The following is a 15513-nucleotide window of genomic DNA, read 5'->3' on the forward strand; positions in this document are numbered from 1 at the left end:
AATTATTAAACTCAATTAATTATCAATATCATACAGTATGATATTCCGCTAATGTTCCGCTATCGACGCGATGCTTTAGAATGCAGTTCCAAGCCAAGAGTCAAACATATCGGTCGTCCGACCGAGCTGCATCTCCTAGTATGGAGTTACAGAATAAAGTTGTTAACTTGATCAACTAGCCTGTTTGAATCATCTCCCTTGGATATCTTAGTAGAGAGGTTCTTTCTTGTCTAGAGGAGATGATTCAAACAGGCTAGTTGATCAAGTTAACAACTTTATTCTGTAACTCCATACTAGGAGATGCAGCTCGTCGGACGACCGATATGTTTGACTCTTGGCTTGGAACTGCCATTCTAAAGCATGCGTCGATAGCGGAAACATTAGCTATCTCAGCAATTCATATAAAAACACATACGTAGTTCGCCGGCTCGGAAGTTACAAGTTTCCGGCGTAGGTTAACAGGTGTCAAACCTCTTCCCATGGAAGTTGTTGTGCAAAGTTATCATAACATAAAAATGTTGACAAAGCTTAGAGCTAGATCAGGCTACTGCAGACAGTGCATAGCGTAATCTAAGGTCTGCTTTGGTCACGTAGAACCCTCCTAATGCCATGACCCCAGGTCACTGGTTTATATATATAATGTAATTCTTACATTAGGCTCGGTCTGCTACTATTCAAGCCTTGAATAACAAAAAAAATTACTTTAAACATTGTTCATAGGAGCGTGCTCGTAACATACTAAGTGATTAAATGCACAAAAAGGTTCTGTTACATAACCCTGTTGACATATTCATAAACAACGATAAATGCATGGAAAATATAGATCCATGTTTGGTAATAATAATGATTATGTACCCAAAAAATAATATAAAATGGTTAAAAATCAAAACATGTATACATGATTAATATGATAACAGGTAACCCTGATTAAGAATAATGGTTACTAAATAATGATTATAGCATGATCATGGATAATTGTTAAAGAGTACTTGTCACTCTTTATAATAGATAAATATAATGGTATAATAGTATAACAATGTAATTCTGCAGAAATTCAATATATAGGCTGATATGTTTATTAGGTGCCCGAAAAAGAAAAAACCTACCTTTAGGAATATATTAATGTTATAATATTGGGCTATTAATGACTTTTATTAGGGTGCACCCTGGAGATAACTTTAAACGTATTCAAATGCAAAGGCGTGAGGTCTTTCTTGGTGCCTACATTCGTTGGCCAGCAATACGGGACCGCTTTTCCACTCACAACACAATTCCAGACAATTCCCTAGCACGAAACTGAAATGGCCAGGTTCAGGCGGCCTAAACGCAAAGACTTGAGTTTAACGGGTAGTCATCCAGCACGGGCCAGTACGTTCCCTTGGAGATCCTTCTGTTTACGCCTCACAGCCTACGCCAAGCAAAGATGTTGACGGCGATAACCAATATGGCCGTCACGCTGAACACGGCTAGCAGAATGTAGTAGCGAAGATTTCTCCACCTGCATAAGTCGATGACGCGTGGGTCATCTCAGCCAGTTGCGTCAGACGATGAGCTACTCGCGTGTTGTATGGGAGAGGTAGTGATGGGATGATCGTTGTTGCCCACGTGTAGTTCGCGAAATACGCCTTCTTCCACGTATTAGTCGTGTTGACCCCTCTGGACGGTATAATTTGTAGATGTCCCCGTACAACCATCGGCTGCCACGAAGATAGGGGCATGGGCGGTGGATGTGTCCGGACACACGAGTCGAATCCGGCCTTATCATAACGGATACAGGAACCATTATTCATCCTGTAATTGAATTTATTACCGAAAAAAGGATAAAGTTTCCACCCCAGACAACCTTCGCTTGTATGAGAGAGAGAGCCGTTTAGCACTATGTCTAACTCACATGAATCCGTTGATATAGGATAGAATTCAAAGAGGTCAGCTGTACAAATTTTATTATTCATGGCTTCTGAACAGTGAGTGAGTTTATCTAAGTCTTTAATGGACTGTAAATGATTTCTTATCAGAAGAAAGCAGTACATGCCGGTTAAATTGGATATTACTGGATTTGAGTTATTCTCATAAAAGTAGGAAACGGTGCTATTTTGTATGATTGCCAAGCATCGGAAGAATCAAAAGGAATCGTGATCATAATTCTATAATTTTCTACGCTGACTGATATTAGGCTATAATAAGAATTCTACTCTATGGGCATCCAATAAAGGAATATAACCTAGCTTCTCCCGTCCGTTTTCTAAAGTTAACGTCAGATCTTTAATAGGCATGAGGTGAGGCGATAACACACCCTTTGTTGCTAACGTAATTGCTTCTACGTAATCTTTTGACTTTTCAATAAAATGTGATATTTTCACACGGATATGATCTATTTTCGAACTATAGTAAGCTAAAGTAGCCAGCAAATGTGTGAACTTCCATGACCTGATCGATATTATTTGAATGTTCATTAACGATATTCATTATTTGATTGATCGAAGCATAACTGGCTGCGAAGTTCTGATAAGGCCAGTTCCGTTTTGTGTTGCAAAAACTCAATTCTTTATTTTGATTATTTATCTTGAGGCGATTTGAGATTCCTAAGCCTAGATTCGCAACTGATCCTAAGATGTTTTAGTCCAGCTAGAATAAGCGGGTTGCGACGCTCAACAGTATTGTGCCGCACAGACCACATCAGCAGGTCACGAGGCGAGTTCTTCTGCCTCGGCGGTTTAATTTTGTATGTCATAAGACAACATTTCCGCGAACGCTTAGCGTTTTGAGCTAGTGAAATCTCTGAGTTAGCATGAAAATTACGTTCATGCATTTCCTTAAGGGAAATACCAAACCTCATCAGGTCATTCTTTAAGTTAAGGACGTCATCTTCAGTAAGGAAAATGGCATGCATATCTACCTCGATAACAATATTACTTGACACGATGTATACATCATCGATTCTCTCGATAATCGAGCCATATGATTAAATTCTATGTCTTTAGTCCTAGCACTCTTTCCATACAACAAAGATGTCTGAATACACAATATCACTCCCAACAATAACAGATTCATTTTTGAAACTGCAATGAGTAAAACAGATGTAATAACTCGCGTAAAAGAATAGGTTTACATACAACATGATTAATAGATATATATATATAATTTATTATACAAGTTTCATAAATACAACCATTTTTTTCCTCACTCCATCTACCTTTCTTTAGATTCTGATATGTGCCAATGGGACTATTCTCACATCAGTGGGTTTGGATACATTTGAACCCTAACTCTATTGGCCGTTAAATTTCTAAAATGTTAAACGGGCCTTCAAACTTAGGTGTCAGTTTATAGTTCAAACCTTTACGTACGTATACTTGTATGTATACCTGATCGCCCACGGCATATGTTCTAGTTGGCTTAGCTATTTTATCATGATTTTTTTCATTATTATCTGAGCTTTCTTCTAAATTCTTACGAATTATATTATATCGACTTATGCTTGCATCCATAACATCCTTTAGAGGATTTGATAAATTAGTTGTAGGCTTTAAGATGTGGAAAGGCGTTCGGGCCGGGATACCGTACAGTGCCTCGTGCGGTGTCATTTTAATAGATACGTGATACGAGTGATTAAGTGTGCTTAGTACCGCAGGTATGGCAAATGTCCAGTTGGGATCTGACCCCTAAGGTGACCCTTAAAATGTTTAAAACCTTACGATTTGCCCTTTCCACTAGCCCATTAGATCTGGGTGATAGATCATGGTATTGACTTTCTTTATACTAAGGAATTCGCACAAGGAGTTAAGGAAATGATTATTGAACTCCCCGCCCGAGTCTGAGATAATGATGTGTGGAATTCCATGTTTACAAATGTAGCACTCGTAAAACTTCCTAGCGCACTCGACCGCGGTTTTTGTTTTAAGCGCTATAAGTTCTGTATATCGAGTCAAAGCGTCTATAATTACTAGGAGGTGCTTATTTCCTCTGTCTGACTCGTAAAATCCTGTTAATAAATCTAAATGTACTCTTTCAAAGGGTTGATTGGCACAGGGTAAGCCCCTAGGCTGACAGGTGTCTTCGTGTGCCCTTTGTATTCGACAAGTGCGACAAATTTGCTATGTGCTTTTTTATATCTCTAAGCATCGTATGCCAATAAAATAAGGATTTGGCTTTCTGTGACATTAGGTATAACCCGGGGTGTCCGTGCAGTGGATTTTCATGCAACCACTTTAAGACAGTGGGTATGAGTGAGATAGGCACCACCACCTGGTTGTTATTCAACTGCGGTGTGTTGCGGGTTTTCCTCGTCACAGATCTACACAGGAGAGTTTTCCTGTAGGATATAATTCTGTTGCTTATACTTTAGGTATTCTTTTCCCTTCGGATTTCCGTTTAACGCAATGATGATTTTTTCTATTTGCGGATCTTTTCTTTGTTCTGTCTGTAATAGTTCAGCACTCCAGCCCAGATCTTCCTGTTCGGATATAGTTTTAACAACGGGCATGGAGGTTGAGATATCTATTAATTCAGCTAATGGCTCGGTACAAGATGAAGAGGGGTTGCGTGATAATGCGTCAGCAATGATATTTGCTTTCCCAGGTAAATACCCGATCCTCGCGCCAAAGTCCTGAATGATCATGTGCCACCGAGTTCGCTGGGGCTGTGACTAAAGCCTTTAAAGAAGTCGGTTAGGGGCTTATGATCAGTGAGAACCTTGACGGGATAACCGTAGATTATGAATTTAAAGTGCACGAGTGAATTAACAAATAGCGAGCCCTTCCTTGTCTATTACTGCATATTTACTTTCGGAAGGTCTCAGTTTACGTGAATAAAAAGCTATAGGGAAAAACTGTCTACATATTGTTGAAGCAATACCCCACCTACTCCTAGGTCTGAGGCGTCTGTTGCTATGAAAAATTCCTTATGGAAGTCAGGAAATTTCAAGATAGGAGAACTACACAGTTCATCTTTCAATTTATCGAACGCCTGTTTGATGAATTTCAGACCATACGAAATCTACGCCCTTTTTTATAAGATCGGTTTGAAGGGGAGCGGCTATGATGGAGTAGTTCCTAATGAACCTCCTATAATATCCGCTACACCCTAAAAATTGCTGTATTCCCTTGACGTTAGTAGGTATCGGAAAGTTACGGATAGCCGACACCTTATCGTGGACGACTTTAAGAGCCTTCACTAGAAACCGTGAAACCTAGATAGACTAGTTCTGTTTTAAAAAATTCACACTTACTTATCTTTACCCTTAGATTATGCTGCCTTAACCTTTGTAACACTAACTCCAATTTACGTAAATGCTCCTCTAATGTGTTGGAAAAGATTACTAAGTCATCCATGTAGGCATGTAAGATATCTCCCAACAAGTCTCCAAACACGACGTTATCATACGAGTAAAAGTTATAGGAGCACAACGTAAACCAAAAGGCATACGCAAAAATTCAAATAATGTCCCCTGGCTGTGCTGAAGGCAGTGTATGGGATACTTTCTTGTTCCATCGGAATCTGATGAAATCCTTTTAGTAAGTCTAGGCTCGTGAAATATTATTCTGGCCTAGTAAGATAGGATATCATCGGTACATGGTACTGGGAATCTGTCAGGGATTGTTTCTTCGTTTAAACGACGAAAATCTAGCATATCCGCCAAGTTCGATCTTTTTTCGGTACTACTATTAACGGAAAATTATAAGGGCTGTTTGATTTCCTAATGACTCCTTCCTTTAACATTTTACCTACTTCCTCTGTTATCTCATTCTGAAATTTCATAGGAAGTCGGTACGAAGGTACATAGATTATTTTCTGTTTGTCCTTGAGCCTGATTTGATGCTCTATGACATCCGTTTTTCCTAAAGTTCCATTCGTAGTGGAAAAAAACATCATGATATTTAGTTAACAGATTCAAAAATTTCTGCTGAATTTCTTCTTCTTGAATATCTTTATTGATTTTGTTCTTTATAGATTGCAAAAAGGGTTTCATCCGCGACTGATTGAGCGTGATTTATCTCAGCTACGGTAAGAATGCGATGTTTATAACTTCGGCATCCAAGATATGTTGATTTTTGTGGATTACTAAAGTGTATTCAAATGATTACAGACTTCGATATTACATTGCTGTTGTGAGCCGACTGTATAAAACGGCTTGTGTGACGGATAATCCGTGTGTTTTCAGAGTTTCGGAAAGGATTAATGTTTCAGATCCTGGCAAGGTTCTTTTTACACGCACTAATATATTTGAAGTTACGTTTAGGTTCGAGGGTTTGCGTGCAAGCTGATATTACGGTGTGAGCGAGAGTTCGGTTGGGTTGCCTGTATTATTTCTTGGTTCATGAGACAGGTGATTGGTTCCGTAATGTAAGTGACAACTCTGTCTGTCTCTTTATTATCCAAACAGATTTTAGGGTATTAGAAGACCTATAGAATTTCCCTTTGATATACACGCCGTGTTTTGCAGGTGCTAAGATAATATTTTTTGAGTGCCCATAGACGGGTATCCGATAATTACTGCGGGATACATATGAATGTTTTTGTACAACGACAAAGGTATCGGCTAACGTGCGCTTACCGACTTATACTGTACATGAGTTACGCCCACAACATTTAATTCATTATTCCCAATGCCTGAGAGCCTTATTCCGGACTTTTCTATAGGGAAATTTGAAAAGAGTAAATGATGAGTCCTTAAATCCATTATATTACTGGACTACCAGAATCAAAGAACAAAGTGAATGACTTATGGTCCAAATTTACTGCATGTAAGGTTGGTCGCAACTCGTTTTGACTAATAATTGCATGAATTTGTTGCAAATCTACGGGAACCTGCACATTTTTTTGATTCGGCCGTGTGTTTCATAGGAAAATCAATTGTCTCACAATGATCTGATAAATGATTAAACTGATAAATGATAAAAACTGATTATTTGATACAAAAGATGTTGATATTGATGACCCAACATCGCCCTCTCCCCCCTTGGAGTGAACTACGTGGTATTTGCTTTGTTTATCACACCCTGAAAATTCGCTTGCCCTTGCGAGTTCTGGCTAGACGGCCCAGGAACAGAGGTACCTGAAGCACGATTTGTTTGTTTCTGCTGTTGTGCAGAATTTCCATTTGGTTGTTTCTTCTTATAGTACTGAGGACCCTTCTTTTTATTTGCACTAGCAACTGGTTGCGCGTTTGTAGCGTTTGCTGTTGATTCCTCGAGTAGCAACGGTTATATGAATGAGTTGAACTATTGTGTATTGAACAAAAACGCGTCCGACAGTCTGAAATCATGTGACCTGGTCGTTTACAGTTATAAACAAACCATCCCTGCAACTTGATTATTATTATGTACCACATTTACTTGTTGTGGCTTGTTCTCATTTTTTGCAAAAACTTGAATGAGCGAAGGATCTAGGTCGGTACATTTAGACATGTGTTTTTTGATTTGTTTATACACATCTAATTCCGTACTGTCGGGCTGCAATTTTTTATCAAAAACACACCAGTACTAACGCTTCAGGCAACATTACAGTGATAGACGTAAGTAGATCAAACGGATAAAATCTTTCACTTTGATGTTAGCACCCGCAACCCACCCGGAGTTACATAAACATCCTGATATTCATTTAGCCGGTCGGCAATTAGCGCCGCCCGCTCGACAACATTGAGCTGAGTCATGGAGGCTTGGTTAAGGATATTTCTCAATGCCAATACTACATCTAAAGCCTCTTCACCCCCATACACGGCACGTAACCTATTGAACTCGTCCCATGTAAGCGCTTCTTGGAAAGAAACCCCCCCTTAGATACGCACTTGCGTCGCCTTAGCGAAGTCAACGAAGCTCTTGGCTTCCTGTAATTGTACTGCTGGGTCTGTGATGCTTTTTTGCATTTAAATGAGCGTCTACAGATGAGATCCATGCCTCAACATTTTGAGGCAGGAACCCATTGACCCGACCTTGAAAAGGGACGATCGCTGACCTCGCGCTAACGGAGAGTCACCACGTTGGGGTTGCCAGCCGGAGTGGTTGCCATTTCGGCTTTCACTTTTTCTTATCACTTCTATTCCTTGCAATCCTATCAAAATATCTATAAGAGTACACTCGGGACCACTACGTAAACGCCATAAGCAATGTACTGTATAAGTGTGTTATAATTATAGGAAAATCCCCCAAAAAGATACAAAAAATACGATAATATGATAAAATATTATACGGAGAATTCCATGCAAGAAATGGTTAATGACAAAACGCAGAAAAGGAAAAAAAAATTAATCTGCGGGCGAAAACTTCGTAGTTGAAGATAAGTTCTGTAATGAAAGAAGATTAATATGGCGAACAACTCACCCCCAGAATACTGGACGATCGACTCTTGATGAACAACACTTCACTGAGGAAAAGACCTGAATAGATAAAAATGGTACTTAGCTCCAGATTATATTGCGAAGGATTGTTGACATGGGATGACGTCACAGTTCCTGTCCACGTCTCGCGTCGGAAGTCGTGATGACGTCACGGTCTCTCTCGGTGCACGATGCTCTGAGAAGTCCAAGATTGATGACGTCACAGCCTCCGTCCTTGCACTACTGCGTATAGCTGTCCACTCTGCGTCCTTGCTCGCGAACGGGTGATGTTCCCTGTGTTTGTTTTCTTCTTTCCGTCGATGTTCGATGCCGCCCTCGTCCGGTGTAGATTCTCGAAGATAAGTGATAACTGTTGCTCAACGTCAGTGTTAAATGCTTGTATTCTCTCGATGAAGGACATAGTTGCGTCTTCATAAACTGTTGCGTTGATTGAAGATCCCGTTTCCTCTGTTTCGTTTGATGTTGAAGGTGGAAGTTAGTTCTTTTGTAGACCTTCGGTCGGGCTGATATGGGTCTTGTTAATTATGTTTCTTCGTTTATTAGCTTGCCACCACTTCTCATGTTCTTCGTTTTTCCGCTTGCCACCACTTTCTCATGTTCTTCGTTTTTCCGCTTGCCACCACTTTCTAATGTTCTTCGTTTTTCCGCTTGCCACCACTTTCTAATGTCTTATCGCTTGGCGATAGACTTTTTGTTTTTTCCTTACGGCTGTTATCCGTAAGTAATGTTTGGTTCCTCCCATCTCCCTTGGATATCTTAGTAGAGAGGTTCTTTCTTGTCTAGAGGAGATGATTCAAACAGGCTAGTTGATCAACAAGTTAACAACTTTATTCTGTAACTCCATACTAGAGATGCAGCTCGTCGGACGACCGATATGTTTGACTCTTGGCTGGAACTGCCATTCTAAAGCATCGCGTCGATAGCGGAACATTAGCTATCTCAGCAATTCATATAAAAACACATACGTAGTTCGCCGGCTCGGAAGTTACAAGTTTCCGGCGTAGGTTAACAGGTCAACCGCTTCCCATGGAAGTTGTTGTGCAAAAGTTATCATAAACATAAAACAATGTTGACAAAGCTTAGAGCTAGATCAGGCTACTGCAGACAGTGCATAGCGTAATCTAAGGTCTGCTTTGGTCACGTAGAACCCTCCTAATGCCATGACCCCAGGTCACTGGTTTATATATATAATGTAATTCTTACATATACATATTTATTAAAAAAAAAAATTAAAGATCCCACCAGGAAAATGATTAACGGCTAGTCAGCTAGAGCTCACAAAAATACATCTTCATCAGAAGACGGCCAAAAGCAAAGTGGAGTGTGTACATCAGGGCAGGCGGGCCTACCCTCCTAACAGACGGTAGTTACCGCCTAACCACCTTGTTCAAGAATTTAACGGCCGTAATTCAAGGTACGCTGAAAGTAATTCCTTATGTAAAGGACCAAGGGTTTTGTATATCGTTGTAGGAACAATTGACTAGTTGGCATCATTGCCCTGCCCAGGCCACGCTTCCTACAACTGTGCTGTGAGTTGACGGCAAGCTTGTGTAATTGTAATTTAACTGAGATGTAATCAATTACACATTTTTTTAAAAGCAAATTTAAGTGTAAATCTACCCTATTATTAACTTTAGTTATAAGTGTAATTTGATAATACGACTGGTAATAATATTTGTAATTGTATTAGACATAAAGCATAATGTAATTACTGATGGAAATTTGTCTGCTAAACGGATGAAGACGTCATACTACCAACTTCCGTCACCTAAGGGAATATTCTTGAAAAGCAATGAAATGTACAGATTCCTTATGATTTCTGATACCATTGTTAGCTATGTTAAAATGTCAACATAGTTAAACACATACCTTCCCTCAAGATGACAAACATGGCATAAGTGGGGAAGAGCTGTTATGTCATATGTCAGTCATAGCTAGCCAAACAGGGCAAAAATGAGTTAAGTACGGCAATGCAAACTCGTATTCGCCATCAGCTGATTCCAGAACGAGAAACTGACCGCTAAGTTAGTATTTATGCTAGCTAATATGAGGATACATATTGTAATACTATATAATGCTGAAGTTTGACTGAATCTGATCTTCATTCCTGTTCGATTACATTTTGTACTGAATTATCCCTAAGATTTTATTCTTGTTTCATGTTTAATTTACACCTGTACTGAATACATTGAACCTACAGCATTAGCCACCACTAATAATTACTATACCAATGTGTAGTATAGAAAATACTTTAGGCTAGGCTACTGTATATGCATACGATATATCATCGTGAAAGCTAGACTAACCATAGTTAATGTTATTCAATTTCTGTATACATACTGAATTATCATAAGTCAATATACAATGAACCGCGAATTAGTTGATATTAACTATTACCATACCGTATATGTATAGAGTCAAAATGAAAGCCTGATCACCAAGTTTACCACCATCGCAAGACAAAACAAAAGTTATCCACAGAAGGATAAGAACCTTTAAGACGAAGGGGCAGTATTCAACACTTCAGAACCCGACAGACCCGAAACCACCCCTGAACGATCAACCATGTACATATAAAGCTTCTGTTCCAAAGAACTTGAAGCAGGAAAAACCAACGATGACTCTCAAGACAAACCGTCACTCTATAAACTACTATAACAGAATTCGAATCGAAGAAACAAAGAAAACCTCGCTTGTCTTCCTGAACACTACGGAACCTATTATCCCTATTCGTCTGTACCTGGCTTAAATTGACATCAACCTCATAACTTACACCTTGAGGAGGGAGGGGGAAATCTGCTGCCAACACTGCCTGCTCCACGCCGGGGTTGCCTGAGGACCTACCCACTCGGAGGTGTGTGGTTCTCCATGACCCCTGGCACCCATTAGGACTAGAAATAGGCTAGACATGCTAGGTAGATGATAACCTGTCCTCTAATTTCTTGAGTAACTAACTCTAAAGCTTCCCTGTCTCTTGACCAAGACACACATCTCATTACATCTCTGACTGGTATTACAATAAACCTTCTTACACAAAATAACAAAGAGAATGTCAATCATGTTTGAGGGTACTCATCCTATGCTTGCAGGGTGTGCAGAACCAATGACCACTAACATATCCAGCAGTAGAAGGCTCGATCGTCGAACAGAAGCAGAGGCGTTAGCAGTCAGCGACATTTATTTTCTAACTTATCCATAGCGAATACAAAGTACTGTTCCAAAGTCAAATCAGGAGAAAACCTTTAATAACTGTCCAAAGTCGCAATCTGACATACAAAATAAAAAAACTCTTTAAAAGGGGTCGGCTAAATGACCAAAAGTTCGCCTGATATGGGACTAATTGGCACAGCATGGCGAACAAGGAACAATTCTGGTGGTGGCCAGTATTTGCACCAGCGTTGCCAACGGTAACACAGGTAACTCATTTGACTACTTTTTACCTACAGCGTTGGTAACGCTGACAGTTAAAATTACCCACTTAGTGGGAAAATTATATGTGGGGATATAGTTCGGGCTGGTCAGTAACCAGGGCTAATTCAGGCGTTCAGGAAGTGTATTAAAATACAAAAAACAAAAAAGATACACACTTTTCAAAAAACATAAACAAAAAACAAATAAAATACTGTACACACTTTTCAAAAGAAAAAAAAGGATGCACTTAAAAAAAAAAATGAGAAAGTGCTAGAAAAAGAGGATAACTGCCTGATTGTATGTATCCACATTTACACGTCACTCAGAGATCAAAGTATTATATACACCCATTTGTGTATAATACTTAGATCCTCAAGGGGCTAGTACTACACATGACGTCCCAAGGAGCTTACTCCATGTTTTCTACTAGTACCTCGAAGTAGGTGACGCATAAGGGTGGATACATCCTGGGTTAAATACGCATGGGAACTCAAACCCAAGACCATTAAAGGCCATGCTGCAATGGCTATGGCACACTCGAAGATCAGAGAACTTGCACGTAATAAGAAACAACAAAAACTGGTAAAAGATGCAATTTTCACTGCAGTTATTTCATAGCACAAATCCTCCTCTACAGTTGTCTTTGATTAAATGAAAAAATAACATGGGTCATAAGGGTATAGCCTAACCTAGGGTATAATGTCACAGCCTAACCAAGCTTTAGGGTTATAGATTAAATAGCTGTAAACCTTCCATGAAATCATTAAGTATCATTTATTTATTTATACAGTCTTGAGCTACAGTAGGCCAGGCTACAGTCCACAGGCATCCTGTAGCTTACAGTAATGAGACCCTATAGAAGCCTATAGTCTAAACTTAACATTATCCTAAGAGTAAATCATTAAGATATCATAAAGCATCATTCATTTAGACAGTCTTATGTTACAGTAAGCCAGGCTAAGCTACAGATTACCGTTTACATGCTGCCTGAAACCTATGTACCAGACTCCACAGAAGGCTATGGCCTATAGGGTAGCTTAGGTCTACCATAACTATAAGTTAATTATCAAAATATCATTGAAAATATAAATTCAGACAAGGTTATGATACAGTATACAGGCCATTTAGACTGTCTTAGGTTACTGTAACCAATGCTACAGGCTACAGCCTACAGGTCTCCTGTAGCCTACAGTAATGAGACACCATTCAAGGCTGTAGTCTTTAATTACCATAAGCCTATAAGTACATAATTAAAATATCATCCATTTAGACAGGTTTAGCCTATGGTCTATAGTACAAGCTACAGTCTATAATAAGTCTACAGCCTTCACTATCTAGGGCAATGCATCGCTCCGCGGACACTAATGAGCCCCTTTTCACCGTTATTTAATCGGTGAAACAAAATTACAATTCAATATTTAAGCACATAATTCAAACGATTGAAGTTTCATCAACAAACTGAGATATATGAAACCGCCATACAAACTAAAATAAGCATGTGAGGTCTTCTTAAATTATGTTTCCAAGGCAGTTTTTAAATCCAATATGGTGTGGTATAGTCTCGCGGACACCAGGCATACACTAGCGGACATATCCTTTCCGGCACTCATTTGAGCAATTATTTGCGTATCTATGTAACATTTATTGCTTTTACTTAGTATTGCAGTTGTAATCAGCACAATAAAACAACATTTTGTTGCCTATAATAGTGAAAGTATGAGACGTCTTATTCCTGTGATCATGTTTTGACCTGAAATGCATTTTTACCTTGTCATTGGTGGCTTTATCCTTACTGCCATCACGAATGAAACCCCACAGTGCTTATTTGATTGTAATTTTACACATTTCGTTTTTAATTCACTCCAAATTTAACTTAAAATATGTGAGTTTGTTCACGCCGGGAATAATTTTGTACGTCTGGCATCCAGAATCCACGAGTCAAGCAGACGACGGGTTACTGAATTGTTTATGACAAAAAAATGGACTTTTGCTAGCACTTTTCATTCATGTAAGTCTATACAGTAGAGCCTCGGTTCTCGACGCTAATTCGTTCCAGAAGGAGCGTCGAAATTCGATTATTTCGAGAACTGAATCAAGTTTTCCCATAAGAAATAACTGAAAATGGATTAATCTGTTCTTGACCATCAGTTATTACCCTAACCTTGCCTTTTTATACAATGCATTACATGTAAATTACAACTAAATAAGTTAAAAGTTAAATAAATATCATGTTAAAATTATATTTATAATTTTAAATGTATAATATACGGTATAAAAGAAAACTGGCCTGCGTCCAACCGATTGTTGACCAAGCGCCATAGGGTACCTAGGTAAATAGTAAGTAGAACGTAGTGTACTGGGTTGGCATAAAACGTGTTGCTAACATAATAAAAACATTGAAAAGCAAGTCTAATTATTACAGTAAATTAATAAACTATTAAAATTAAACCCAATTTATATTTATCAAAAATTTACGAAAATTTGCCTACAGTAAGTCAGCATTTAAGGATGTAAACAAACCATAGCGCAGCCCTGGTGGTTTATAGCGGGACTATGGTAGTAAACAAACCATATCATCGCTATAAGCCTAGAAACATTTACATTCGATATTAATTTATGGTAAATCTTATACGGAGTCGACTGCAATACTGTATACAAAATCGCTTGAAAATTATCTTTCAGTAAATGTTATGATACTAACGATTTTGTTTCATAAATGTCCTTATAAAAAAGGTGCGTCTTTTACGGCAAACTGTCCAATATCAGGGCTGGTTTCAGCTTATTGGACTTTGACAATTATTATGGTACTGCATGGTACAATATATACGTACGTATAAGTAAAAGAATCATCTTAATTTCTATAATTACTATACCATTACGTACCAGCATCTCTTGAGTTTAATATCAAGCTAACCTCTTTTTTACGAGGACGCTTATAAACCAAGCATACAGATTGCGTTCGTTACCACGCACGCGTTACATATGTAAACTGTGTCACTACCAGATCTCATACGTAAACATTGACGTCTTTTTTACAGTAGACATAAAAGAATCGTCTTAATTTCTATAATTATTCATATACCAGAGCAAGCTTCTCTGATTTAAGCTAAGGCTAAAAGGGAACTCCTCTTTACCAGCAAGACTTAAGATTGCGTTCTGCTAGGCCGAACAGGCACACATTATGTATGTAACAGAATGGTTTCACTACCAAATCTCACACGTAAACATTGACGTATTTTTACAGTAGACACAAAAGAATTTCTATAACTATAATTAAGATACCGTGGCTTCTGAGTTAAGCTTAAGGTAACCTCTTCTAACGGCAAGCTAAAAAGTTAGATTGCGTTGCTTACCGAACCGATGTTAGTATGTAACTGGTTTCATACCAAATCTTCACGAAACATTGTATATTAAGACACATAAAAGATTTGTCTTCATTTCTTAATTACCTAGCATTAATATGGATAGTGGCTTCATGATTTAAGCTATGGCTAACTTCTTTACCGGCAAGCTTAACAAAGTGAAAGATTGCATTCGCTACCAAACCACACATGTATCCTACGTACGTAACATTGCCTTCACTCCAAAACCTAACACTAAATACGTATTGCATTTGCTACTGAAACGCGCTCCTCAAGTGTGAGCATGGTTTTAGAATAGGTCTACGCTTGAAAAAAAATCAAGCAAGGGCGTTTGATTAAATCTATAATTTCGCTCATCACTTCCATGCAGAGAGAGGATAGACGAAACTTTAGGTTTATTATGGA

This window comes from Macrobrachium nipponense, chromosome 16 (genome assembly GCF_015104395.2).
Source record: "Macrobrachium nipponense isolate FS-2020 chromosome 16, ASM1510439v2, whole genome shotgun sequence".
NCBI lineage: Eukaryota > Metazoa > Arthropoda > Malacostraca > Decapoda > Palaemonidae > Macrobrachium > Macrobrachium nipponense.